Here is a 26,414-nt window from a genome sequence, read left to right as displayed (position 1 = left end):
AACTTGCAATATACGCCGTTTATTGATTATGAATACGTTCTACTGTTTTATAGAGTCATATTCCGTCCATAGATTCATGATCAGGAAAAAAAACTTCTCAAGCTTAGTAGAATAATCGACTTTAACTCAAAACTATGCAATTTTAAAACGTAATGCTGCAGTATTTTCTCATACTTCGTTTTTAATAACTTTGTTATCTGTGTTACGTCTTTTATACATACAAGTTGTACAGAAAAAAATGCTGGAGATGGGATCAGTGGAAGTTAGCATCCCCTGTCGACCAGTCAAACTCACTGTGAGCCCCATGTATTGATCAGGCAGAGGAAGTGCTTCGAAGTCAAGTTTAGTATAAAAACATTTATCTACGAAATCGTACGAAACATAATACACCAGAGGATAGGTTGTATCTACAAACAAGGTCATTATAAGGACTTTAGAATTTGTGAAAGCTGACTTTAAACCCCGTTGCTAAAAAATCCTTGCCACATCATCTTATTTGTCAGAAGCTTGCTTAATTAAAGTACTGATATACCGTAAACCGATTCTCATTAAATAAAAACTAATAATAATAATAATAAATGATAATAATAATATTAAGGTTCCAGTGGTATCTAACATCTGTTATTTGACTGTCTTGATCTAGAAGAGGTAGACTTTAAAATGAATTTTGTCTTTACCTTTCATTATAACGTACACAGATTTCGTAGCTTTTGTGATTGGGATCGTCAAACTAATATCTTTGAATTCGTCAGCACCTTCCACTGACATAGAATTGTTAGAAATTGAATCAGACAATTATATCCTTTGTAGCTAAAATATCATCAGTTGTCCTATTTTTTATATTGTCAACGATTACAAAGACATGTATTAAGCATTTTTAGCCTGTGCATTTTGGATGGATTTTGTGACATGATAAAAATTAATGATAATTGATTAAATTTGAAGATAACGAACAGCAAGCAAGCTCAAAAGTCCATTTAAAAAATACAAATTTGGAGCAAGGCATTTCAGACCTCTAAAAACATCAGAGGTGGGATCAGGTGTCATGGAGGAGTAAGCATCCTCTGTCGACTGGACACATCAGCCGTCTGTTCCTTGTCATGATCGGCCAAACGGAAGAATCCTTAGACAATTCAATGTGAAAATATCGGCCTCACAATTAGTATGAAAAACGTCAGTCAGCGTTGGATTTAATGACAGATTGTATTTGCTCTCAAATCATAGAATTTTCTAAATGTTGAAACACCAGAAATCGTAAAAACTGCTTAGGAAATGTAAGCGTCCCCTGTCTATCAGTAACGCCTGCCGTGAAATATCTGTATTGATCAGCTAAACGGAGTTATCTGTAGAAAAAAGTATTGAACAAAAAATGGCTGAACGAAAAATACTGGGAAAAGCCAATTAACACAAAAATAACAATAAAATTAAAAAGTCCTAATGCACGTTGGATTTGGAAATAAGCTCTTTATATTGACCAAAACGATTGCAAGTAGGTGACTTAAAACTAAATTGTTTACAGTCTCATTACGTTAACCCCCTTGTCAGTGGCGTGGCGCTGTTTAAAATACTGGTTGTTCTCAAAACATGAGAATCAGTTGGGAGACATAAACACAATATACAGCTGATGTTTTCATTTAATATTACTGCATAAACAAGGCAATTTAACGATTGGAAATCTGGTCATCTTTTTTTTTCTTATAAAGTTTAGTTGTTAGTAGGGCATTATTGGAAGACGTGGTCTCTAAAGACTACATAGGTAACGACCAGAGTTTTTGTCTTCCCATTTACAGGTGTTTGAATAAAATCTGGTAAATAGTAATATAGAAAAAGTTTGGTTCGGAAATTCCTACAGACTGTCGGAAGACTTGGTCTCTAAGAACTCAAAGAGTGTGTAGATATTATTAATGAGAAAGTCAAGCATCTTTCCATGTTTAAAACAGAGTACTAAGGTGTAGAATAAGAAAAGTTTTTAACAAAGAATTTTTGTAGACGACCAGTCACGAGAAATAAAAAAGTTTAAATTCCGTTTTTTATTGAAGTAGCAGTTTTCTTAAATCAACGATTTTAAAAATGTTTGGCTTTTGATCACTTGTGAGATATGGTTATATAACGTGTTGAAATGTCGTACTTTTTGTTTTAATGCTCATTGCTTGTGATTCAAAATTTTCAAAAAGGATCATCCTTGAAGAATTGATAACCAAGACTCTTCTTTACTTCTGCCTAATACTTTAAAATTTGCTCAGATGAAATTAACCACTATAAACTTTATTGATTCTCAAATGCAATATTCACATTCCAAAAAAATCTAAGATTCCTTTCTTTACATCTAAATATTACTTGTGGACCAGTTACGTTCTTGAGAGGCGTTGTCGGAGTATTTGGAGGTGTAACTTATATCGGACTCTGATTTACAGTCCTCCACCTTCTAGTCGTCGCTTGAAACACAAACATCTGTCAAACAGTATGGATCGTCATTGCTTTGTGAGAATTGACGACGTAGTGATTGCTTCATTGCATGACATTCGATTTTAGAAGGATCAAAGTTTCTTCTTAAAGATAACACGCTGTACTGACAACTTTCTTCCATATTTTCATAATCATTTATCTGTTTATCGTCCTTGCAATCGTCATTTTCTTCGTTTTTTCCACAGGAATGTTCAGGTAAAATATGCCTGTAGATTTTATCATTTCTGTTGATTAAATCTGTTTCGTCTTCCTCGCTTTGAATAGGCAGATAGTTTCTGTCGGGCAAAGCGCAGTTTTGATATTCAATCATTTTAGAGGATCTTATATCATCATAGATATTCCCATCATCGTTTGAGTCCCTTGCCTGAGGAAACTCTGCAGTTGCTAATGACTCAGAGTGTTGATTTTCTTCTACTTCGACAGCTTGTGAAATTAGAATAGAAATAAAGGATAAGAAATCCTTCCCTTTAAAATGCATTCAAATTAAGTGTTTATGTTATGTTTGTTTCTTTTGTTCTTAGGCTTCTGTTTCTATATTTTCTGTTTGGAAAAAACGTGTAAATTGTAAAAAAAAAAAAAAAAAAAAAAAAAAAAAAAAATGAAAAAATTTAAAAGAGAGAGAGAGAGAGAGAGAGAGAGAGAGAGAGAGAGAGAATTGTATGAAAGTATCGGAAAATATTATGTCATGAGTATTCAGGAATTTCCACATTGTTGTTTTTTCTAATGTGCGTTGCAATTATGTAAGAGTCGCCAATAATGTTGTTTATAATACCTTACACCGTGTTTGACATGTTAAATCAAAATTACCTCTTTCCTGAAGATACCCCACATGGCCTGTCCTCTTTTTCCTGTTATTATTGATGGCATAAAACCATAAAGGATGAGATGGATAATGCATTAAAATGAAATAAGTAAGATAGATTGATTTATGTTATTATATAAAGTCTACCATGAATATAGGTAAAGTAATCTAGCTGCTACTAGGACCATTAAAGTGGTTCCAATTAAGGTGAAGAATATTCCCTGCCATACTCCATCATTTGCTCCTGAAATTAAAGTTTTCTCATAGATAGCTTATTGTGAAAAAGACCTTTAATATTCTTCTCAAATGCGCATTCTTTATTGTTAATATGACTTCTTTTATTTATCTCATAAAATAAATTTTTATCTTGTATAATTATTGTCAAACACATGCCTTAGAATTGAGAATTTTCAAATTGTTACGAAAATTATTAAAAAACTTTTGATGTAAATACAAAATTTAAGTTAACATTTGACTTAACGATATATTGTATTCGTTACAAGTCATATCGACCATGGAATTCGCTAAATGTTGACTTTGAACGAGACTGTTGATATTCTTGTTTCATCAATAAAATATACGGAGATAAGGAACAATAATCAAGCTCAAACGTCCATTTAAACAATAAAAATCGGGAATAGAGCAAACATAGACCTCTAAAAGCATTTGGGGTTGGACTTCCATGGAAAACCATTTTGTTTTCATGGGTCATGGAAAAGTAAGCACCCCCCCCCCCCTTCCCGGTAAACCGGTCACACCCACCGAGTGCGAGTTGTCGTGCTTGGGCAAACGGAGAAATCCGTATACAATTCGGTGGTTAAAGAATGGCCTAACAATTAATACGAAAAATATCAGTGATCATTGGACTTAATAATTGATTGTATTTCCTGACAAAATCATTGTATCGACTTTGCAATGCAACTTGTAGAATGATGACTTTAAACGACTCTTGATATCCTTGTTTCGTAAACTTGTTTGTCAATAGATTGCTTCGTTTAAAAAAAATCATACGTTAAGCATGCTCAATTCCAATCGAATCAACTGAGAGGTATAAACCTATGTGCAGGTGATAATGGTCTATTGCTACAAAATTAGGGGGAATTGACGATTGAAATATGTCGCCTACGTGGCGCAGTGGTTAGAGCGTCTGTTCTAGAGTCGCGAAGCAAGGAGTTGATCCTTACGTCGCGGGTTCGAATCCCACTGTGGGACGTGGAGACCGGTCCTTCGGATGAGACCGTATAAACCGAGGTCCAGTGTCGCAGTAGGTGTTGGCACGAAAAAAATCCCTCACTGCTCAATGGCCGTAAGTGCCGAGTATAGGACAAAACCATCGGCAAATGGTGGCTTATCCATATGAGTGAAAAATTCTCGAGAGGGACGTTAAACAACATACAAAAAAAAAAAAAACAAAACAAAACAAAACGATTGAAATATTGAATTCATCACCTTTATCATAAAGTTTATTGTTCGGATACCCTTAATGTCTGTTGCTAGTAAAAAATTCAGATATGAAACAGATGTGTAAAACTCTGTGTTATCTTTCATTTCGAATTTAAAGGGATATATCGAAACAACGTATATATGAGAGTGAATATTGTTAATTGAAAAAAGTAGATATATGTAAATTTTGAATTTAGGGCCACGGTTAGAGAGAAATATATCCATTGTTTTAAATCAAGTGCATATTTTACCTTGAATTATTGTAAAATTTAACCGTAATTTTGTTACTTTATAATTTTACAGACAATGACCATTATCAACAATGTGTCTAAAATTATATAGATCACATTGCAAGAAACATAACATTCAAATCGAGAGCATTTACGTTTTTTTATACTGCTGATTTAAACAAATCATTTAATAACTGGTTTTAGCACAAGAAACACTATATCATGATCAGGAACACAAAGAAGAGATTGAAATGGTAAAGGTCAAAATTGTGGTCAATTTCTATCGATTTTAAGGCACATTGAAATTTGTTTATTTTCTTAGATGTAAAGCTAAGCTGACTTTTTTCACAAAGATAAGTTGGTTCCAAGATATACGGTTAATATTTTTCAAAATTTCCTCATTCCCGAGAGATCCGAAATAATTGCATAGTGTAGATAGGTCATTCAAATAGATCGCTTTTCAAATCGTCGTATTTCTCACGGCAAACAATATGAAAGCTTATTTTCCGAAATGAAAAAAAATGAAAATCTGTCTGTTTTCCGAGGTTTTAGAGTATATGCCAAATTGGGATTCTTTTTATTCTCCTAACACAGTAAATCATGAACGGAATATAATATTATAAGATCAGAATGTTTACTTTTGTTATGCATTTAAAATTGATAAAAGAGTAATACTTTTACGGTTCAACAGTGTCGACCTGAAGTTTTAAAGAATCATCGATTCTCAAAGTATTCAGGCATATACATGCACTGTTATAAACCCTTTTTGATCTACACGTACTTAAAGGTAAAATACTTTTTGAAAAGGGGGCCATTCACCACATCTAAATTTATCAAATGTAACCTTTTAGCACCTTAAAATGAACATTTAGAAAATAACATGCCTGTACTTGATTTTGGAGTAGAAGCACTAATTCCTCGTGAACAGTTTTGATTCGGGCCACAGGTGCCATATGAGCAGTTACATGTCTCTCGACAAATCATTCCATTCTGACATCGTTTTGAGGTCCTACGATCTAAAATATGAAATTCTATTCAAACAAAAAGGATATAAAATATGGTAAAGGTTAAAACAAAAAGATTTCCTGGTTTATTTTATTTGTGATATTGGTGGCCATTTCTATTAATGAAATGTGCTAATGGTCAATATTTGTACTTTATTCCTAAAACATATACCTGTACTAGTAGAAACAAGTGTGTTATTTTTTGGGCAACCATTTACCATATCACAGAAATGACTGAGACAGTTACAAGTTTGAAAGACCCCTTCACCAAATGTAAATTTATTAAATTGAACCTTTCGGATCCTTAAAATGAACCTTTTAAAAAAACAACATACGTGTACTTGATGTTTGAGTAGAAGCAGTTATTCCTTGTGAACAGTCCAGATGTTGGTCACAAGTGCCAAATGAGCAATTACATTTTTCTCAACAAATCATTCCATTCTGACATCGTTTTGGGGTTGTACGATCTGAAATATGAAATTTTATTCAAACGAAAAGGGTATAAAATACGGTGAAAGTTAAAATTGTCGAAATAAGAATTTTTGCTCTATTTCTGATATTTGCTGTTCATTTTTATTAATGAAATGTGCTAATGGTCAGTATTTGTACTATAAAATTTCCAAATATATACCTGTACTAGAAAAATCAAGTGAGTTGTTTTTTGGGCAGCCATTTACTTTATCACAGAAATGACTGACGCAGTTACAAGTTTCAAGACAAAATTTTCCATAGTAACCAGAAATACACTCTGCACTACAGTTTACACCATGTGTTCCAGCGGGACACTCTACAAGCAAAGGTTAATTAGGTACAAATTAATTGCAGTCATTTATTATTCCTTATTAATAACGCTCCAATGAATCAGATAAAGATATTGTAACGAAAAGTTAAAATATCAAAAACTTTGTTTTACATTCGCTCAAAAATATAACTTAATCAGGGTAAATTTGTCTCATATATTTTTGCAATATTTATTTTTTCTATATATTTGAAAAGTAGTAAAGTATGAATATATACCTTTGCATGTATTTCCTTCTCTGTAGTAATTAAGACAACACCTGTCACGACTTGAATAAATTCACAACAATATGACAAATGTTAATAATTTATTTTTAAACAATACGAAACCGTCTTTAATGCAAAAGACAATGGAAACACATAAACAGTCTTTTTTAATAATTAAATAGAAGATAGTCAGTGTTTTGCAGTTGGATATGGAATTTATTTCACGAGTGAGACAAGATTTTTTAAAATATTTTCACGAGTGCAAAGATTGAATGAAAATATAAAAAGCCCTGTCTTGCCAGTGAAATAAATTCCATATCCAACTACACAACATTGAATTTTCTGTTTATTACATTTTCTTTGATTTCCCATTTGTCTCTTTCTTTTCTTAACGCGTTATCATGGGCGATGACGTCATAATTGAGAGGTTGAAACGTCATATAGCTTAGCAGTTGTGAGATTGAAAACATTGTAACATGGATTTTAACAACATATTAGGGAAGAAATGGACAGTTCTAGTCTCTATCAAGACGGTTAAGTTACTATCTCTATCTTATGACAGGTCAAAAATTTATTTTTTACTTACTTTGATATCCTTTCACACTGTGAGAGAATATCACATTGGTATCTTTAAACACTGTGAGAGAATATCACTTTTATTCAATAAATGAATTATATTATTTCACTGTTGAAAAATGTAATAGATACGCATATGTAATGATACATTGCATAAACCGTTTCATCAATGCATTGATATTTATTACACTCAAATCTGTATATGCAATGTTATTCTTGACAATCTATAGTATTTTATCTTATAGTATGGTGTGTCTATTGTGATTTAATTCGCGTTTATTTTGTTTTGCGTTTATCAGGTTTTCAGTTTATCGTGTGCATTCGAAAGGCGTCTTATTTTACTGTCTTTGTCATGAAAAACAAATCACAGATTAAGAAAGACAAAATACCAAAAAAGAATAATATACGCTGATGTAATACATGCACAAGACGAGTAATTCATATTGAAAAGGAAAGTGCATGAAGTAGCCTGGCATGCATTAATTAAAAACCACATACGTATAATGAGTATTTTGAACAAGTGAATAAAGAATTATTTACTAGAAATTCATTAAACCTACAAAATTTAGAAAATATTTTATAAACCTGTTATAGTTTGATAAATATTTTGAAATGTTAAATAGTTATTTTGTTCACAGATATAATCAATGAAATAAGCCGATGAAATATATGGAGATAACGAACAGTATTCAAGCTCTAAAGTCTATTACACAATACAAAATAGGAGCAGAGCAAACACGGACCTCTAAACATCAGAGGTGGGATCAGGTGCGATGGAGGATTGAGCATCCCCTGCCGACACCCGCCGTGTGCTCCTTGTCAGGATCGGGAAATAACAGGAAAATCCGTCGACAATTCAGTGTCTCAATAATGGCCTAACAATTTGTATGAGACAAGTCAGTCAGCATTTGACTCAATGATAAATTGTATTTGCTGACAAGGTCTTTGTATCGACCATAGAACTTACGAAATGATGACTTTAAACGAGACAGCTGATATTCTTGTTTCATCAACTTGTTTGTCAATAATTTACCTCGTTTTAGAAGTTGTACATACGTAGAGCATGCTCTTGCGTATCGAATCAACTGAGAGATATATACCCCGTATGCAGGTGATGAAGGTATATTACTGCATAAGTAAGCGAAGTCGACGATTAAAAAGTTAAAGTCATCATAAAGCTTGGTTGTTAGATTACCATTAACGTCTTTTTTAAAACATGAGGATTCCTATGTTAAGCAGGGTGTTTATGCTTAGAATTATAAAGCTTAAAAATCAATTCACGTCAAATTATCATTATCAATAAGGAATGTATACTTTTTCACATTTAGAAATTCTTATTCTCTTCCTTTAAACTAATAAATATTTCACCCTTCTCCGAATCAGTTTCTCAAGGGAAAGTTAAAAAAAAAATCGAAGTGAAGTAGATGTAAATCGGAGGATTGGGTGGATGGGTGAGAGTGTATCCTGTTTAGTGAAAATTCTGTGTTCTATCCCTTTATAAGTAACTGTAAAGTCTTGTCCATCGCTACAATTCATTCCCTTACGTTTGTTTGTTTATTGTTAACGTCCCTCTTGAGAATGTTTCATTCATATGGAGACAACACCACTTGCCGGTGGAGAGGGATCGTTTTCGTGCCAGCAACTTCTGTGATACGGGATCTCGGTTTATGAAATATATGGAGATAACGAACAGTATTCAAGCTCAGAAGTCTATCAAACAATACAAATTTTGGTGCAGAGCAAACACGAACCTCTAAAACAACAGAGGTGAGATCAGGTGCCATGGAGGAGTGAGCATCCCCTGCCGACCGGTCACACCCGCCGTGTGCTCCTTGTCAGGATCGGGTAATAACGGAAAAATCCAACAATTCAGTGTGTAAATAATGGCCTAACAATCAGTATGAAAAACGTCAGTCAGCATTTGACTTAATGATAGATTATATTTGCTGACAAGGTCATTGTATCAACCATAGAACTTACGAAATGACGAATTTAAACGAGACAGCTGATATTCTTGTTTCATCAACTTGTTTGTCAATAACTTATCTTTTAGAAATTGTTCATACGTAGAGTATGCTCTTGCATATTGAATCAACTGAGAGATATAAGCCCCATATGCAGGTGATGAAGGTATATTGCTGCATAGGTAAGGGAAGTTGACAATTGAAAAGTTAAAGTCATCACGTCTATCAGAAAGCTTGGTTTTTAGATTACCATTAACGTCTTTTCCAGTAAAATATCCAAATATGAAACAGATGTGTCAGACACTGTGGTATCTTTTATTTCAGGCTCACTGGGATATATCGTATCGACATACGAATTGAAATAACCATTGTTAATTGACAGTACGTCGTCGATATATTTAAATGTCGTGGGACTTCGGTTTATACGGTCTCATCCGAAGGAAAGGTCTCCACGTCCCACAGTGGGATTCAAACCCGCGACGTAAGGATCAACTCCTTACTCTGCGACTCTAGAGTAAACGCTCTAACCACTGCGCCATGCGGGCGACCATTCCCTTACGTAATTCAAAGTATACTTGTACAGCGTGTTTGTTTGCACGAAATTTAACCCTATACAGCTGTAGAATTGCCTTTTTTCGTAAATTTGTCGCACATTGTCTCCTTAAAAGTCGTATCTACTCTCTTCAGAAAGCATATATAGGAACGTGTTTCCTCATAGCAAACTGATCGAGCTTGCAACAATAGCCTCTCGTCCAAGTTTTTACAAAAAAAACTGTATTTTTTAAAAATATCAAATGCTCCAAGCTGATAACAGCCTGTTTTACAGCCTGCAAGCTGGAGATATTAAAATGAATAACACGATTTGTTTTCAATTTCAAGCATAAAAAAATATTTCATTCATTTAGCTGGTAATAAGTAAACCGAAGTTTTATTTTTTACGAATTATAATCTGCATAAAAATCAAAATCAATCCTAATTTACTTCGTTCAGATGAAACAATTTTTATTTGCACTGAATTTGTCCATATGTATACTCTTTTAAATCGTTAAACCTTGATATGCAAAACTAGGTATTTTCAGTGAAATAAAATCGGTATACGCTTATGCTGGTAATAAAGATATGTTTCGAAAATTAAAAATCTTTACATTGTTTACTAATAGCAGGTAACAACATTGTCTTTGTTTGTAAGGCTCATTATATTAAATGTATTTTAGAGGAACTTGGATTTAATTCTACAAGTGGTAATCCAACTTATACTCATAGTTCCTTTTCTAAGGAAGAAATTCTTCAAAATCATATGTCAGTTTGGAATATTTTTAATATTCCAAACAACCAAAATGAATTCGAATTACCATATTTATATTGGATTCCGAAACTTCATAAAAATCCTTACAAACAAAGATACATAGCGGGTTCCAGTAAATGTACAACCAAGCCTCTTTCTTTACTTTTCTCTAAGATATTAACAATGGTGAAGGAGAAACTTCAAGAGTACTGTGCAACAATATATTCGAGAAGTGGTGTAATCAGATCTGGATACTTAAAAACTCCAAGGAACTTTTGGAAAATTTGAAATCACAAGATTTTACCAAAATCAACAGCTTAAAAACTTACGACTTTTCAACTTTATACACAACCATTCCCCACGATAAATTAAAGTCCAGGCTTTTTGATATCATTGATAGCTGCTTTTTCAATAAAAATGGAACTCGTAAATATACTTACCTTGTCATTGGTCATTTCCAAAATTATTTTGTTAAAAAAACATTCTGATTGTACACACAAGTACTCTGAAGTTGACATTGCTTGAGTTTCTGATTGACAATATCTATGTGGTTTTTGGAGACCAGGTCTTCCAACAATCTATTGGAATTCCTATGGGTACCAATTGCGCCCCGTTATTAGCAGACCTTTTTTTGTATTCATATGAAGCAGAATTTGTCCAAAATCTTGTACGTGAAAAGAAGAAAACACTTGCTGTGGCGTTCAACTCGACATTTAGATATATCGACGATGTATTGTCAATTAACAATGGCTATTTTCATTCTTATGTCGATACGATATATCCTGGTGAATTTGAGATAAAAGATACCACAGAGTCTGACACATCTGTTTCATATTTGGATATTTTACTTGAAAAAGACGTTAATGGTATTCTAACAACAAAGCTTTATGATAAACGTGATGACTTTAACTTTTCAATCGTCAACTTCCCTTACTTATGCAGCAATATACCTTCATCACCTGCATACGGGGTATATATCTCTCAGTTGATTCGATACGCAAGAGCATGCTCTACGTATGTACAATTTCTAAAACGAGGTAAATTATTGACAAACAAGTTGATGAAACAAGAATATCAGCTGTCTCGTTTAAAGTCATCATTTCGTAAGTTCTATGGTCGATACAATGACCTTGTCAGCAAATACAATTTATCATTGAGTCAAATGCTGACTGACGTTTTTCATACTAATTGTTAGGTCATTATTTACACACTGAATTGTCAGCGGATTTTTCCGTTATTTCCCGATTATGACAAGGAGCACACGGCGGATGTGACCGGTCGGCAGGGGATGCTCACTCCTCCATGGCACCTGATCCCACCTCTGATGTTTGGAGGTCCGTGTTTGCTCTGCTCCTATTTTGTATTGTTTAAAGGACTTTTGAGCTTGAATACTGTTCGTTATCTCCATATATTTCAAGAATCTTCAAATGTGTTTTTACGGCTGTGGAAATTGACGGTTCATATTTTACGGATTTACAAAAAGCTTATATTTTCTTTTTTGCATGATAAGCCTGTTATTTAGTTAACCAACAGTTTTTCCTATCCTTTGCCTTTGGTTTTCCGTTATGTTTTGAGTTTATCAGCTTCTATGTTTCTCATTAAGACAGATTATCCTATCGTATCATCTATGTATCCTATTTTATCACTTATCAGGTTAAGAATAATCAATATATTCTTTACGTTATACACTCTTAAGAGTAAATCATTGCATGATTTCACTTACAAAATCAAAAAGAAAGAAAGACAATATAGACCTTCTTTTAATATTTATGACCAGTAAACAATTTATTTTATTCTTATTGGGGTTTTGAAATGAATCTAACATTTTTTTCTGATCGAGATTTTCATAAAAATGTTGAAATACAATGACAAAAAACAAAATTCAATTAAGTATTAGTTCTCCTGAACAAACCTTATTTTACAGGCGATGTTGGTCTGGGTTGTAATAATCAGTATTTCCAAAATATTATTTAGAACAAGCATTGTCTATCTGGAACTATCTCTATTTTGTCACTTTAACAGCCGTTTTATTTATTTAATTTATTATGAATTAATTTATCATTGCATAAGTGTCAATATATCAAACTACTTTGATCCAGGAAAATGTATGATCTTAAAACCAATATTAATGTATGTTAAAGCCTTTGACGAAGTGGTAAATTATCAGCATTAAAAGTGGACACTTTTCATATCAAATTATCAAGGAAAAGTTTTTTTTAAATGAAGTTATTTAAAACTCTATATAAGAAACATATATCAGTGTTTCAAAATCATCATGAATTTTCCCCTTTTTTCCTACTATTTCGTTCAGTACTCTCTCTCTTTCTCTCTCTCTCTCTCTCTCTCTCTCTCTCTCTCTCTCTCTCTCCCCAAACAGACCAAAACAAAGCCAAATGTTTATTGTTTACTCTTGGAAGTTACATAAATGAATATTGAGAAAGTGTGTTTAAAGCATTTAAAATTTCCAAATTTCAAGAACATAAAAAAACACAATTAAAAAAAAGATTGCTTGACATATCCTTTACAAAATTCTTTAGTGATTCATTAGTTGTGAACTGTCTCTTTTACTGTCTTACATCGTCAGAAACCCACGGTCGGTCTCACTTCTCTTACCTGAAGAGGTAAGAGAAGCGAGACCGACCGTGGGTTTCCGACGATGATTGTCTTACTGAAGAATATTTCTCTCGAAAAGGAATGAATAATCAGTCCTTAGATATTTCTGCAAATCAAACCTCATTATCTCGAAGAAGATGGGACTGAGAAAAACTTCGAGATATCTGAAGATTCGAGATACAGAGGGTAAAATGCATAAAAAATAAGTGGTTGGGACCTCTAGATCACGTCGACATATCCATGGTATTCGAGATATCAGTGTTCGAGATACCGATGTTCCACTGTATTATCATTTTAAATCGGGTTGATAGTTTGTAATGTGTTACTGTTTATGTAGTTCCACTAAAAGATACAATTATGTGGATGCATTTAACTCTCTATCATGATATGATACAGATGTATCTTCGTTTTAGAAAATAGATGATCTAACAACCAATCTTTATGATAAACGTGATGACTTTAACTTTTCAATTGAAAACGTCTCTTTCCTATGCAGCAATATACCTTCATCACCTGCATACGGGGTATATATATCTCTCGGTTGATTCGATATGCAAGAGCATGTTCTACGTATGTTGTACAATTCTAAAACGAGGTAAATTACTGACAAACAAGTTGATGAAACAAGAATATCAGAGGTCTCGCTTAAATTCATCATTTCGTAAGTTCTATGGTCGATATCATGATCTTGTCAGCAAATACACTTTATCATTGAGTCAAATGATGACTAACTTTTTTATGACTAATTGTTAGGCCATTATTTACACACTGAATTGTCGATGGATTTTCCCGTTATTTCCCGATCCTGACAAGGAGCACACGGCGGGTGTAACCGGTCGGCAGGGGATGCTCACTCCTCCATGGCACCTGATCCCACCTCTGATGTTTTGGAAGCCCGTGTTTGCTCTGCTCCTATTTTGAATTGTTTAATGGACTTTTGAGCTTGAATACTGTTCGTTATCTCCATATATTTCACGATAAAAACATTCAATTTCAAGCTATCGCAACTATATTGCCTGAAATACCTTATATTTGAAGGACAAGGCAAGATATTTTAGGTAACCCCGCCCCCTTAATATACTTATGATTTATATATTTTAGTATTAGAAGCGAAAGTCAAGGGAAGTTTTGATTGACTCATTTACTGATCGATTAACTGATGTCTTACGTCCCAATCAAGAATTTGTTTCTCATATAGAGACTTCACCATATACCGGCGAAGAGCTTCAAATTTAGACCTTCGGGGCCATTTAGTAGTGATGCATTCTTATCATGCTTACGCGTGCCGGGTCACGGAACCTACATTTTAAGGTATTATCCCAAAGACCAGAAACTTTCACTTCAAAGTGCCGGGCGCTTCGAGAGTGATGTATTTAGCATTCAATTTCTATATAATATTTTTTTTTCATTCAAGTACATTTTTACATTTTTAAAGATAGTTAACCTCTATTCATATCAATGAACTCTTTAAATATTCAAAATTAAATATGTGGAGATAACGAACAGTATTTGAGCTCAAAAGTCCATTAAACAATTCAAAATAGGAGTAGAGCAAACATGGACCTCTAAGACATCAGAAGTGGGTCCCATGGAGGAGCGAGCATCCCCTGCCGACCGGTCTCACCCGCCGTGTGCTCCTTGTCAGGATCGGGAAATAACGGAAAAATCCGTCGACAATTCAGTGTGTCAATAATGGCCTAACAATTTGTATGAGAAAAGTCAGTCAGCATTTGACTTAATGATAGACTGTATTTGCTGACTAGGTCATTGTATCGACCATTGAACTTACGAAATGATGACTTTAAACGAGACAGCTGGTATTATTGTTTCATCATCTTGTTTGTCAATTACTTACCTCATTTTAGAAATTGTTCATACGTAGAGTATGCTCTTGTATATCGAATCCACTGAGAGATATAAACTCTGTATGCAGGTGATAAGGGTATATTGCTGCATAGGTAAGGGAAGTTGACGATTCAAAAGTTAAAGTCATCACGTTTATCATAAAGCTTTGTTGTTAGATTACCATTAACGTCTTTTTCTAATAAAATATCTATATATGAAACAGATGTGTCAGACTCATATATCAAAACAATACATACTCAATATACTGAAACAAAACATAGGGATCACGGCGGGTGGGTGTGACCACTCCATAGGGGATGCTTATTCCTCCTTGGCATCTGATCCAACTCAGAAAGACTCAATATCATCTACAGATAAAAATAAAATTTTGACCACAGAAAAACATTTCGGGTCAAAGCACTTCATTTTTTTTAATTTTGGAAATGCTTTCCGGTATTTTATTTAATCTGTTTCAGAAATGTTCTATTAATATTTTGTACGTAAATCAATCTACCTAAAAGTATGTTCCTTATATATCATCATGGGAGAAAAAAGCACATGTTATAGTCATCTGTATACTTTTTAAGTATTTCAGGCTGTCCAATGTAGAAAAATTAATTGATTTTTGTGCAAATTGAAGATTTCGTGAAAGCGAAGGAAACTGTGATTTCTACAATTATGGATTTCAACGAAGAGGGATAGAAACTAATGAGAGAAAATTTGAATGCTATATCTATGAACATTACCTAAGATTATCAAAACCAGTAAAATATGTCTAAAATATAAATTTTTGTGACTAGAAAACTGCTCAACTTTATAGAAGATCCTTTATGGCCAAATAATGAAAAAAAAGTGAAAAACGAATAGTGACCGATCCAAAAAAAAAAAAAAAAAAAAAAAAAAACTACGAACATTACAAATCTGTAAACAGGACATAATCACGGAACCCTAGGAATTTTCTGCCAAGGACGTGTAAGCATTCCCTCTGGACTGGTCACACCCCACACGCTGTGATCCCTATGTATTGTTCAGGTAGATGGAACAGCCCGTAGTCATAGTTAAAAACAAAGGACTAACACTTGGTATAAAATATGACCCACTGTTAGGTAATATTTGTGAACAAGGTCATTATACGATCATGGAATTTACGAAATGCTGACTTAAGCCGAAGTTGTTACAAATCCCTGTAACACCAACTTATCTGTAGGTAGCCTGTCTCGGTTTAAAACTTGATTGTACTCGGAGCATGCACTAGAGTCTCGAATAAGTTGGGAGACGTAAACGCCATATGCAGGTGAAAGTGGAATGTTACTACATAAACAAAGGAAATTGACAATAGAAAAGCTGAAGTCATCTTGTCAGTCATATAATTGTGTTGTTAATTGGCCCTTTTCGCTTATAGTCAGTAAAACATCCAAATATGAAAAAAAGATGTGGCAGACTCTCTGGTGTCGTTTATTTCAAGTTCGCTGAAATATATCGAGTCGACATATGAATGGGAGTAACTAACGTTTATTGATGGTACGTCGTCGATATTGAATCAATATCGATGCAATGTTTAGGCATTCTATATAAATAATCAAACGCAATAGTCTTCAAAGTATATCAAGAAAGAGCTAGGTCCACTTTATGCATAGAATGGCCCTGTCCTTATATCAATTAATTGACTTTCACCCTCTGCCCCATTTCATATATCAAAATAAAGTAGAGACTTAGTACTTTCATTTCCTATAACAAAATTTCTTTTTGAGAATCCAGGTATTGGAAATCAGGCTTAGTGAAAATGCAATGTTCTTGAATTTTGCAGAAAAATGGCGTATTTGACATACTTCAGCAAAGAATTAAAATATGAGCACAGCTCTCGATCCAAAAATTAAAACATGTTTTATGATCTTCAGAAACTGATCTTTCATTATGTTATTGCATATCTTAGATCAGAGGTTGTGCTCTATATGAAATATTGAAAAATTACTTTAACTTTTGGCCATTATTAAAGGAATGTACAGGATATGGTAAAAATGACGCATTTCCTGACGTCATTATGCATTGACTAGAGAGAAAATTACGTCATGTTCAGTAGAAACATTGTCACCAAGGATCCAAGTGATGAATACTCCATTGTCAGCCAAAACTGAGCAGTTTCCATTTTTCAGAAATTTACAGGGCCAAAAAGGGCCTTAAGTGGCCCTTGCTCTTTTCCGCTAAACGAAGCCATCGTGAATATTGTTGACATATCAATGTAGTATTAAGTTATCTATACACTTTAAAATCCTGTTTTTTTTTATATTTCGTAACAGTAAAAAATCATTAAAAATTGAAAATCATTAGGATATCCAATGATAATAATAATGGTGGGTTAATGTTACTTACTGAAGTTGTTATATCAAATAATTTACAAAAACGTTCTTCCTTGGAAAAATAATCATAAAATTGCAAATATATCCGGAAGCACCGTTGATTTCTTTCCGTGTCTATTATGTCTTTAACAGCTTTTTAAAAAGATTTAAAACGGATCTATATATAATAGCTTCAGGTTTGTCAATTTAAACATTTTTACTCACTTTGTTTTTTGTGTGTTTGTTTATGTTTAACGCCCCTCTCGAGAATTTTTCACTCATGTGGAGACGCCACCACTTGCCGGTGGAGAGCTACAAATTTTGACCTATACTCGGCATTCAGGACCATTGAGCAGTGAGGGGTCTTTTTCGTGCCAGCGCCTACTGCGACATGGGACCTCGGTTTATACGGTCTCATCCGAAGGACCGGTCTCTACGTCTCACAATGGGATTCGAACCCGCGAGGTAAGGATCAACTCCTTACTCCGCGACTCTAGAGCGAACCCTCTAACCACTGCGCCACGCGGGCGACGCACTCATTTTGAGACAGGAAAATAAATGATTTTTGGTACCAATAAACATAAAGTTTGAAGTTTTAAGGAAATAAATTTACAAAGCGATAAAACTTACATCGCATCATCGGATTTATCAACTTAATAAAGAGAACAAATGGCTTAAATACAAAAGAAATTAGTTAAAAATATGTAAGTATTTTTTTTGTACATTATCACAATATCTCTCTCTTCAATAGGCTAGAATGCGTTCCCTGTTGTTGTATGCTGATTAAAAATGAGGGTTGAAGTTGAAATAAGTATAGTTAATTATGAGGACCTTAAATCACTAATTTTAAAAGGGCCAAGATTTAGGGAACCCCGATCTTTCAGCTGGCGTTATAATTTCATAAATATCATGAGATCTGTGGAAGATTAGGCGAGGCTATGGGCCAAAAATAAAAAGAAAGACCTTGAAACTTTGTCAGAATGGATTAAATGTATCAGATGTACGTTAAAAATTTCGCATTAAGCGATTGAGGGGCAATATGAAAACCATCTATCCTTCTGTGTTCAGTAGTTCAGAGGAATTAAAATAATCAGACAGACTACACGATCACTATGTGCTGGTCCTAGCTGACAAGCAGGTTACAACAATGTCTTTCTTTGTAAGGCTCCTTATTTTAATTGTATTTTAGAACTGGAGTTTGATTATGATTATATATAACTAATACACATAGTCCATTTTAAGGAGGAATTTCTTCAAAATCATATGTCAGTTTTGAATATTTTCAATATTCCAAACAACCAAAATGAATTTGAATTACCATATTTATTATTGGATTCCGAAACTTCATAAAAATCCATACAAAGATTTGCGGGTTCCCGTAAATGGTCTACCAAACCTTTTTCTTGTTTTCTAGAAACTTTAGGAGCACTGTGCAACAATATATCCGAGAAGTGGTGTAAATCAGATGTGGAGACTTAAAATTCCAAGGAATTGTTGGAAAGTTTGAAATCACAAAATTTTACCGAAAATCAATGACATATAAACGACTTTTCAACTCTTTATACAATCATTCCCCACAATAAATTAAAGTCCAAGCTTTGACATCATTGACTGCTGCATTTTCAATAAAAATGGAACTCGTAAATTTACTTACCTTATCATGACTTTCCTTGTCATCGGTCATTTGCAAAATCGTTTTCCTAAAAAAGCATACACACAAGTATTCTGAAGTTCATTTTAAAAAGATGGGTTTTTGATTGACAATATCTAAGTTGTTTTTGGAGACCAGGTCTTCCAACAATCTGTTGGAATCCCTTGGGTACCAATTGCGTCCCATTAATAGCAGACCCATTTTCATATCATACACATCTCTTGCTCTGACCTTCCACTCTACACTTATATTATATATATATCGACGACATATTGTCAATGAACAATAGTTATTTCCATTCATATATCTACACGATATATTCCAGTGAGTTTGAAATAAAAGATACCACAGAGTCTGACACATCTGTTTCATATTTGGATATTTTGTTAGAAAAGGACGTTAATGGTAATCTAACAACAAAGCTTTATGATAATCGTGATGACCTTAATTCTTTTCAATCGTCAACTTCCCTTACTTATGCAGCAATATACCTTTATCACCTGCATATGGGGTGTATATCTCTCAGTTGATTCGATACGCAAGAGCATGCTCTACGTATGTACAATTTCTAAAATGAAGTAAGTTATTGACAATCAAGATGATGAAACAAGAATATCAGCTGTCTCGTCTTAAATCATCATTTTGTAAGTTCTATGGACGATACAATGACCTTGTCAGCAAATATAATTTTCTATTAAGTCATATGCTGACTGACGTTTTTCATACTAATTGTTAGGTCATTATTTACACACTGTATTGTCGACGAATTTTTCAACAGTGTTGAATTAATGAACTTTGAGCTTGAATACAGTTGTTTATTTCCATATTGCATTGCAATCAATGTTTTGATTTTAAACATAACCAGAATACACCTTTAATTTTTTTTTCTTTTTTTTAAGTTTAACAAGAAATTTCATTGTATACCCCAATTAATTTTGGTCAACTTAGATTGAAAAAAAAGCAAATATACATTTTTTTTTAAAATTGTGTTATTTTAACCTTAAAAATTGGATGACTTATTTCATACGACGTTTAGACCTCTGTTTTCAAAGGAAAAAATTGACTACTGAATATTTCCTCTACATCATCAATACATAGGGCTCAAGCCGGATTTGACCGGTCGACATGGGTTTCTTTTTCTTCCTAGGCATCTAATACCACCTATGGAATTTCCAGGGATCCATTTTTATACCCTGTTCACAGATTTGATTTGTATTTTATTATTATTATTATTATTATTATTATTATTATTTTAGATCAATCACTGTTATGTTCACCTTTTCCATCAAAAGCATATCAATAATGATCTAATTGAAATTAAAAAAAAAAAACCTCTTCATGTATGTTTTAGAAATAAACTTCACCGAGTTGGCATCTTACTTAAGTAATATTACATAATTTAAAAAAATACTTTAATGTAGGTGCTTTTAATAACAGGAAGGATGGTAATTTTCAAAATCATAGTCTGTTTACGTAATTTATCCCATATGTTAATTTTTAAGTATTTCCTAAAAGAAAGAGCTAGGTTCACTTTATCCATAAAATGACCCCGCCCAGAATACCAATTAACTGATGAAAACCCCGTGTCCTATTTCAAAGGTTCAATTAAAAGTAGACATTGTGCTTTTATTCCCTACAAAAAATTTCCTCTGATCTTCGAGGTATAAAAACAGACTTTGTGAAATTGCAATGTTCTTCAATTTTGCAGAAAACGGGTGTATTTGAGTGTTTTCGGAAAAGAAGTAAAATTTGAACCCACCCCTCGATCGAAAAAAAATAATCACGTTTTATCATCATGTGTAATATGTGGAATCATGTGTCTAGAAGGAATAAGCATCCCCTGTTGACCGGTCACAATCACCGTGAGCCCTATGTCAGTAGCCTGTCGTTTTTAAATAAATTGATCGTATTCAGTGCCTGCTCTGGAGTATCGAATAAGCTGGGGTACGTAAAAACTAGGTGCAGGTGATAGCGGAATATTAGTACATAAATAGGGAAAGTTGACGATGGAAAAGCTGAACTTTCTTGTTTGTTTTACAATTTAGTTGGTAGTTGGCAATTATCGTTTATAGTCAGTAAAATGAAAATGAAATTGATAATACGTCTTTGTGTTATATCTCAATGTCGATATAATAAACAGAACAAGTGTTCTTTTTTCCTTTTGTAGAAGTCTTTAGATACTGCTTCATAGGAATATAAAAGCAGGTCGGCTGATAATGGAGCACAATTTGTGCCGATCGAATTCCAAAAGCTTCTTCAAACATTTCTTCTTCAAACATTTCTGCAATTCAAAAAAAGAAATAATAATAATGAAAATCCAATTTAAGATTTATGTTTTTTTAAAACAGTTATTTAGAATAAATTGAGAATATATATTTTTTCTCATACCATTCGAGAAACGTATGCTTTATCCTTGGGTATACTTTATTAATAGCCCTCCCGGTTTTGACAAGGTCCCTGTCACTAGTCAAAAACTCAAAACTTCTATTTGTGAAAATTCTTTAGTTATAAAATAACTAATAATTGGCAAATATGTTCGTAAAACAAAATGTATTATACCTCAATGAAATGTCAAATTTTATAAAAGGTATCTTACTGGCTACTGCGATGAAAGGTGTTAGCCCCCTCCCCCTCGATAGTTTTCATAGGTAACGTATGGTCTAGCAGTTAAGCTGTTGGAGCAAGATTCAGTTGACCATGCAGGAAAGTCTAATCACTTTCAACAATGCATCCTTATATTATAATATTAGCATATATTTACATTTGCAGATATTTCCCTTAAAAGGAACCTCAGGAAAAGTAAAAATATCCAATTCTGTTTGAACTTCTTTTAGGGTCAGGGATCCAATCACAGAGCGCAGTGATATTCCAATTCACAAGTGGAAAACAAAATGAAACAGAACACTAGATTTTTCGTTATTTTAATTTCACAGAATCGAATCTAAAATTTATACTTATATACAATCAACAAGTTTATATTCAATTTTACTGTAGAAATATATTATTGTGCTAACGATTTGTTGATTTTAGTTGAACATAGAGATTTTTTTTTAATCAAACATATAACCATTAAAAATCCGTTTGGTTTCTTTAATGATTATAGTATTTATTAATCAAAGTCTGTGGCTGCTCATAAACTGCAAAAACTGCACTAAAGGTAAGTGTATCCACCATATATTTTCCGTAATGATTTTAAACGAGACTGCTGATATTCTTGTTTCTTCAACTTGCTTGTTAATATCCTACCTAGTTTAAGAAATTGGTCATCATAGAGCACGCTCATGCTTATCGAATCAACTGAGAGATATAAACCCCGTATGCAGGTGATAGAGGTATTTTGCTGCATAAGGGAAGTTGACGATTGAAAAATAGAAGTCATCACATTTATCATAAAGCTTTGTAGTTAGATTATCATTAACGTTTTTTTCTAGTAAATTACCTAAATATGACACAGATGTGTCAGACTCTGTGGTATCTTTTATTTCAAGCTAACCGAGATATTTCGTATCGACATAAGAATTGAAATAACCATCGTTAATTGACAATACGTCGTCGATATATCAAAATGTCGAGTTGAAGGTAACAGCAAGTGTTTTGCACGTATGAGATTTTGAAGAAATTCTGCTTCATATGAATACAAAAATAGGTATGCCAACAACGGGGCGCAGTTGGTACCCAAGGAAATTCAAACAAAATCATATGTCAGTTTCCAATATTTATAATATTCCCAACAACCAACATGAATTTGAATTACCATATTTATAATGGATTTCGAAACTTCATAAAAAATCCTTACAAACAAAGATACATAGCGGGTTCCAGTAAATTTTCTTCCATGCCTCTTTCTTTCCTCCTCATTAAAATAATAAAAGTAGTGAAGGAGACCCTCAGGAGTACTGTGCAACTATATATTAGAGAGTTGCTCCTGATTTTTAACGATGAAGGTATATTGCTGCATAAGTAAGGGAAGTTGACGATTGAAAAGTGAAAGTCAACACGTTTATCATAAAGCTTGGTTGTTAGATTACTATTAATGTCTTTTTCTAGTTAAATATTCAAGTATGAAACAGATGTGTCAGACTGTGGTATCTTTTATTTCAAGCTCACTGGGATATATTGTATCGACTATTTTCCCAAGTCCTATAAGATACAAAAACCATCTTCCTCATCCTTAGTCAATCAACTGCAACTCAAAACTATACAATTTCTTACTTAATGCTTCAACTATTTTTTCTCAAACTATATGGCAAATAACGTTTTAGTGATCTGGAATGCCTTTGATGAGATATCCGGCAAATGTTTCTATTTGCACGACGAACAACAATACTTTCTTTGTTACTGTTTAATAGTATTAAATAGTTTCTGTATCAATTGAATTGTTAAAAAAATATCATTTCCTTTAAAGAGGTTGGATCTTGCCATCAAAAGTGATGAGAATTTTTTATCAAGTATATTTTTAGAATTTATACACATAGCTTAATTAAAAATCAAAACAAAAAATGGGGGTCAATGAGCTTCCTTTGGCGCTACAGAATATTTAGTTTGACCTTTTTGCACTGTAAATACGTCTTACACATATATAATTTTTTAAAGTGTTTCCTCCAATTTTTTCTATTCAAATAAATTATGGGAACAAACAAATCTTATTTCATCTTGAATAGACAAATTAAAATGTGTGACAATGAAAAATTTTTCAAATTACTCGGCATGTTCAATTATTTGACCCTTTTGCACTCAAAAAATTTCATTTTTCTGGCATTAAAAATTTAACAAGCAAAAAAATCATTTGAAAGTAATGACATTTTAGTGAATTTAAGAAGAATGGTCAAAAGTATCTTATATATGAAGAAAAGAAAATTAAAAGTAGGGGTCTGTGGTGTTAATTTTTAGATATTACTAAAATTGTGCTATTTTTTCTTGATTTTCACAATACATTTGCTATATTTATCAAATATGACGATAGAATTCATGACTACGGAAGCCCGTTGAGGCCAATTCAGAGAAAGAAATATTAAGGTCTTTCCACCTTTCTGTGGAAAGACCTCTTGAAATTCTATGTTTATTAGGTCTTTCCACCTTTCTGTGGAAAGACCTATTGAAATTGTTCTGTTTATTATTATTATTTTTCCGCCAAGTGTGTTTCTGAGTTTCAAGATTTATCGCAAAGATTTATAGTACATGAGAATGTACTCCTTAAAAGATTTTTGCAGTTGACCCTGCGTATATGAACTTTGACCTCTCCAAGAGTTATTACCCTTTTCGCAATAAAAGCTTGTTTTCGCTACTCCTCCGAAACCGTAAACCATAGAGATACTAATCCATCACCAATATCTTCGACTAAGTCAGTAGACGCTCTGAATTTGAGTGCGGAAGGATTCATTAACCCCTTTAAGTAGTTATTGCCCCTGAAAGTTTTCGAAGTTTACGAATAATGAAAAATTTTCAAAACGATAAGTTGTAGAGACATGAAACCAAATGCATTAGATTCCTTGACCTTAGACATTGAAGGTCGAAGGTCAAGGTCATTCCAAATATGAGAAATAAACTCTTTTTACAGCTCTTTTGTCTTTCAACATATACTATCTGTCTTTGCATCATTAATATGTACTATTAAATCTATTTCAAAGATTTCATTCTTGTCCCCTAAGCTTAACCCCTTTGAAAGTTATTGCCCATTGTGCGAAAAACCTTGTTATCGCTAGTCCTCTGAAACCGTAGACCGTAGAGACATCAAACCTGCACTAATGTATTCAGGGTCTTTAGACACAACTTTAATTTATCCAGTGCGAAAGGATCCGATGACCCTTTATATGAGTTACCGCCCTTTAATGTCTTTGCACTTACTATTAAACCTTATAACTTTAAAACTAAAAGTCGTAGAAGCATGGGGTCAAAGGCAATGTTACCCTTAACCTTTGACCTTGAATATTTGTAAAAGGTCAAGGTCATTTCAAAATTTTTAAAATTTTCATTTTTTCCATCTCTCAAGGCATTTCTGGTTTCTCTTGTATAAAAATAAACAGTAGAGAGTTAAATATGAAGAATACATGAATATGAAATTTAAAGAAGGTGTAAAGACCACTAATTGTTCGAGAACAATTAGTCTACTAGTTATTATTTTATTTCTCACCCGGACTTTTGAAACTGCAAGACTTATAAAAAAAATTATAGTTCATGATACTGGATATTAAAAGTTATTCTGAAAAATGCCCCCCCCCCCCTCTCCATGTTTGAACTTTGGACTTCTTACGCAGTTATTGCCCCTTTCACTGTAAAGCTTGTTATCGCTACTCCTTCGAAACCGTAAACAGTAGAGGTACGGAACCTTCGCCAATGTCTTCGACTAATTGAGGGGACTCTTCAATCTTTTCATTGCGAAAGTATTCGTTGACCCGTTCAATGAGTTATTGCCCCTGGAAGTTTTTGATGTTTACAAATAATTTAAAAAATTCTAAACAATAAGTCGTAGAGACATGGAACCAATTGCATTAGATTCTTTGACCTTTGACCTTGAAATTTATATGAAGGTCAAAGGTCAAGGTCATTCCATATATGAGAAATATATTTTCTTCTATAGCACTTTTGTCCTTAAAGATTTATCATGTATCGTTACTTAATTAATATGTACTCTTCAACTATTTCAAAGATTTCATTCTTGTCCCCTAAGCTTAACCCCTTTGAAAGTTATTGCCCCTTGTGCAAAAAACGTTGTTATCGCTACTCCTCTGAAACCATAGACCGTAGAGACATCAAACCTTCGCTAATGTCTTCAGGGTCTTTAGACACAACTTCACTCTATTCAGTGCGAAAGGATACGATGACCCCTTATATGAGTTATTGCCCTTTAACATCTTTGCACTTAAAATTAAGCCTTATCACTTTAAAAGTATAAGTCATAGAAGCATGGAACAAATTTCAATGTGATCTTTGACGTTTGACCTTCAATATGTGTTAAAAGTCAAAGGTCAAGGTCGTTTCCAATTTTTTTTAAAAATTATCATTTTTTTCTATCTTTCAAGCCATTTATGGATTCTTTTTGAATTAAACTTTTTTAAAACTCTTTTTAAATTAACTTTAGAGAGTAAAATATAAAAATCAAAGAAATTTAAAGAAGGTGGAAAGACCTCTAATTGTTCGAGAACAATTAGTCTACTAGTTTTTATTGCGTTTAAATGCAATAATTATTGCGTCTAA

At 33.2% G+C, this 26,414-nt stretch overlaps 1 long non-coding RNA gene across 1 annotated transcript in view; it reads left to right on the top strand.

The window, feature by feature from the left end:
- The window catches only part of LOC133191713 (uncharacterized), a 136,440-nt gene that overhangs the window by 78,256 nt on the left and 31,770 nt on the right, over positions 1-26,414 (top strand). The window lies entirely within an intron of this gene.

The sequence above is a fragment of the Saccostrea echinata genome, unplaced genomic scaffold, assembly GCF_033153115.1.
Source record: "Saccostrea echinata isolate AGI-Se365-2 ecotype Australia unplaced genomic scaffold, CSIRO_AGI_Sech_v1 ptg000024l, whole genome shotgun sequence".
Lineage (NCBI taxonomy): Eukaryota > Metazoa > Mollusca > Bivalvia > Ostreida > Ostreidae > Saccostrea > Saccostrea echinata.
The sequence above is the reverse complement of the archived record's forward strand: the minus strand, read 5'-3'. Positions and strand labels throughout refer to the sequence as shown.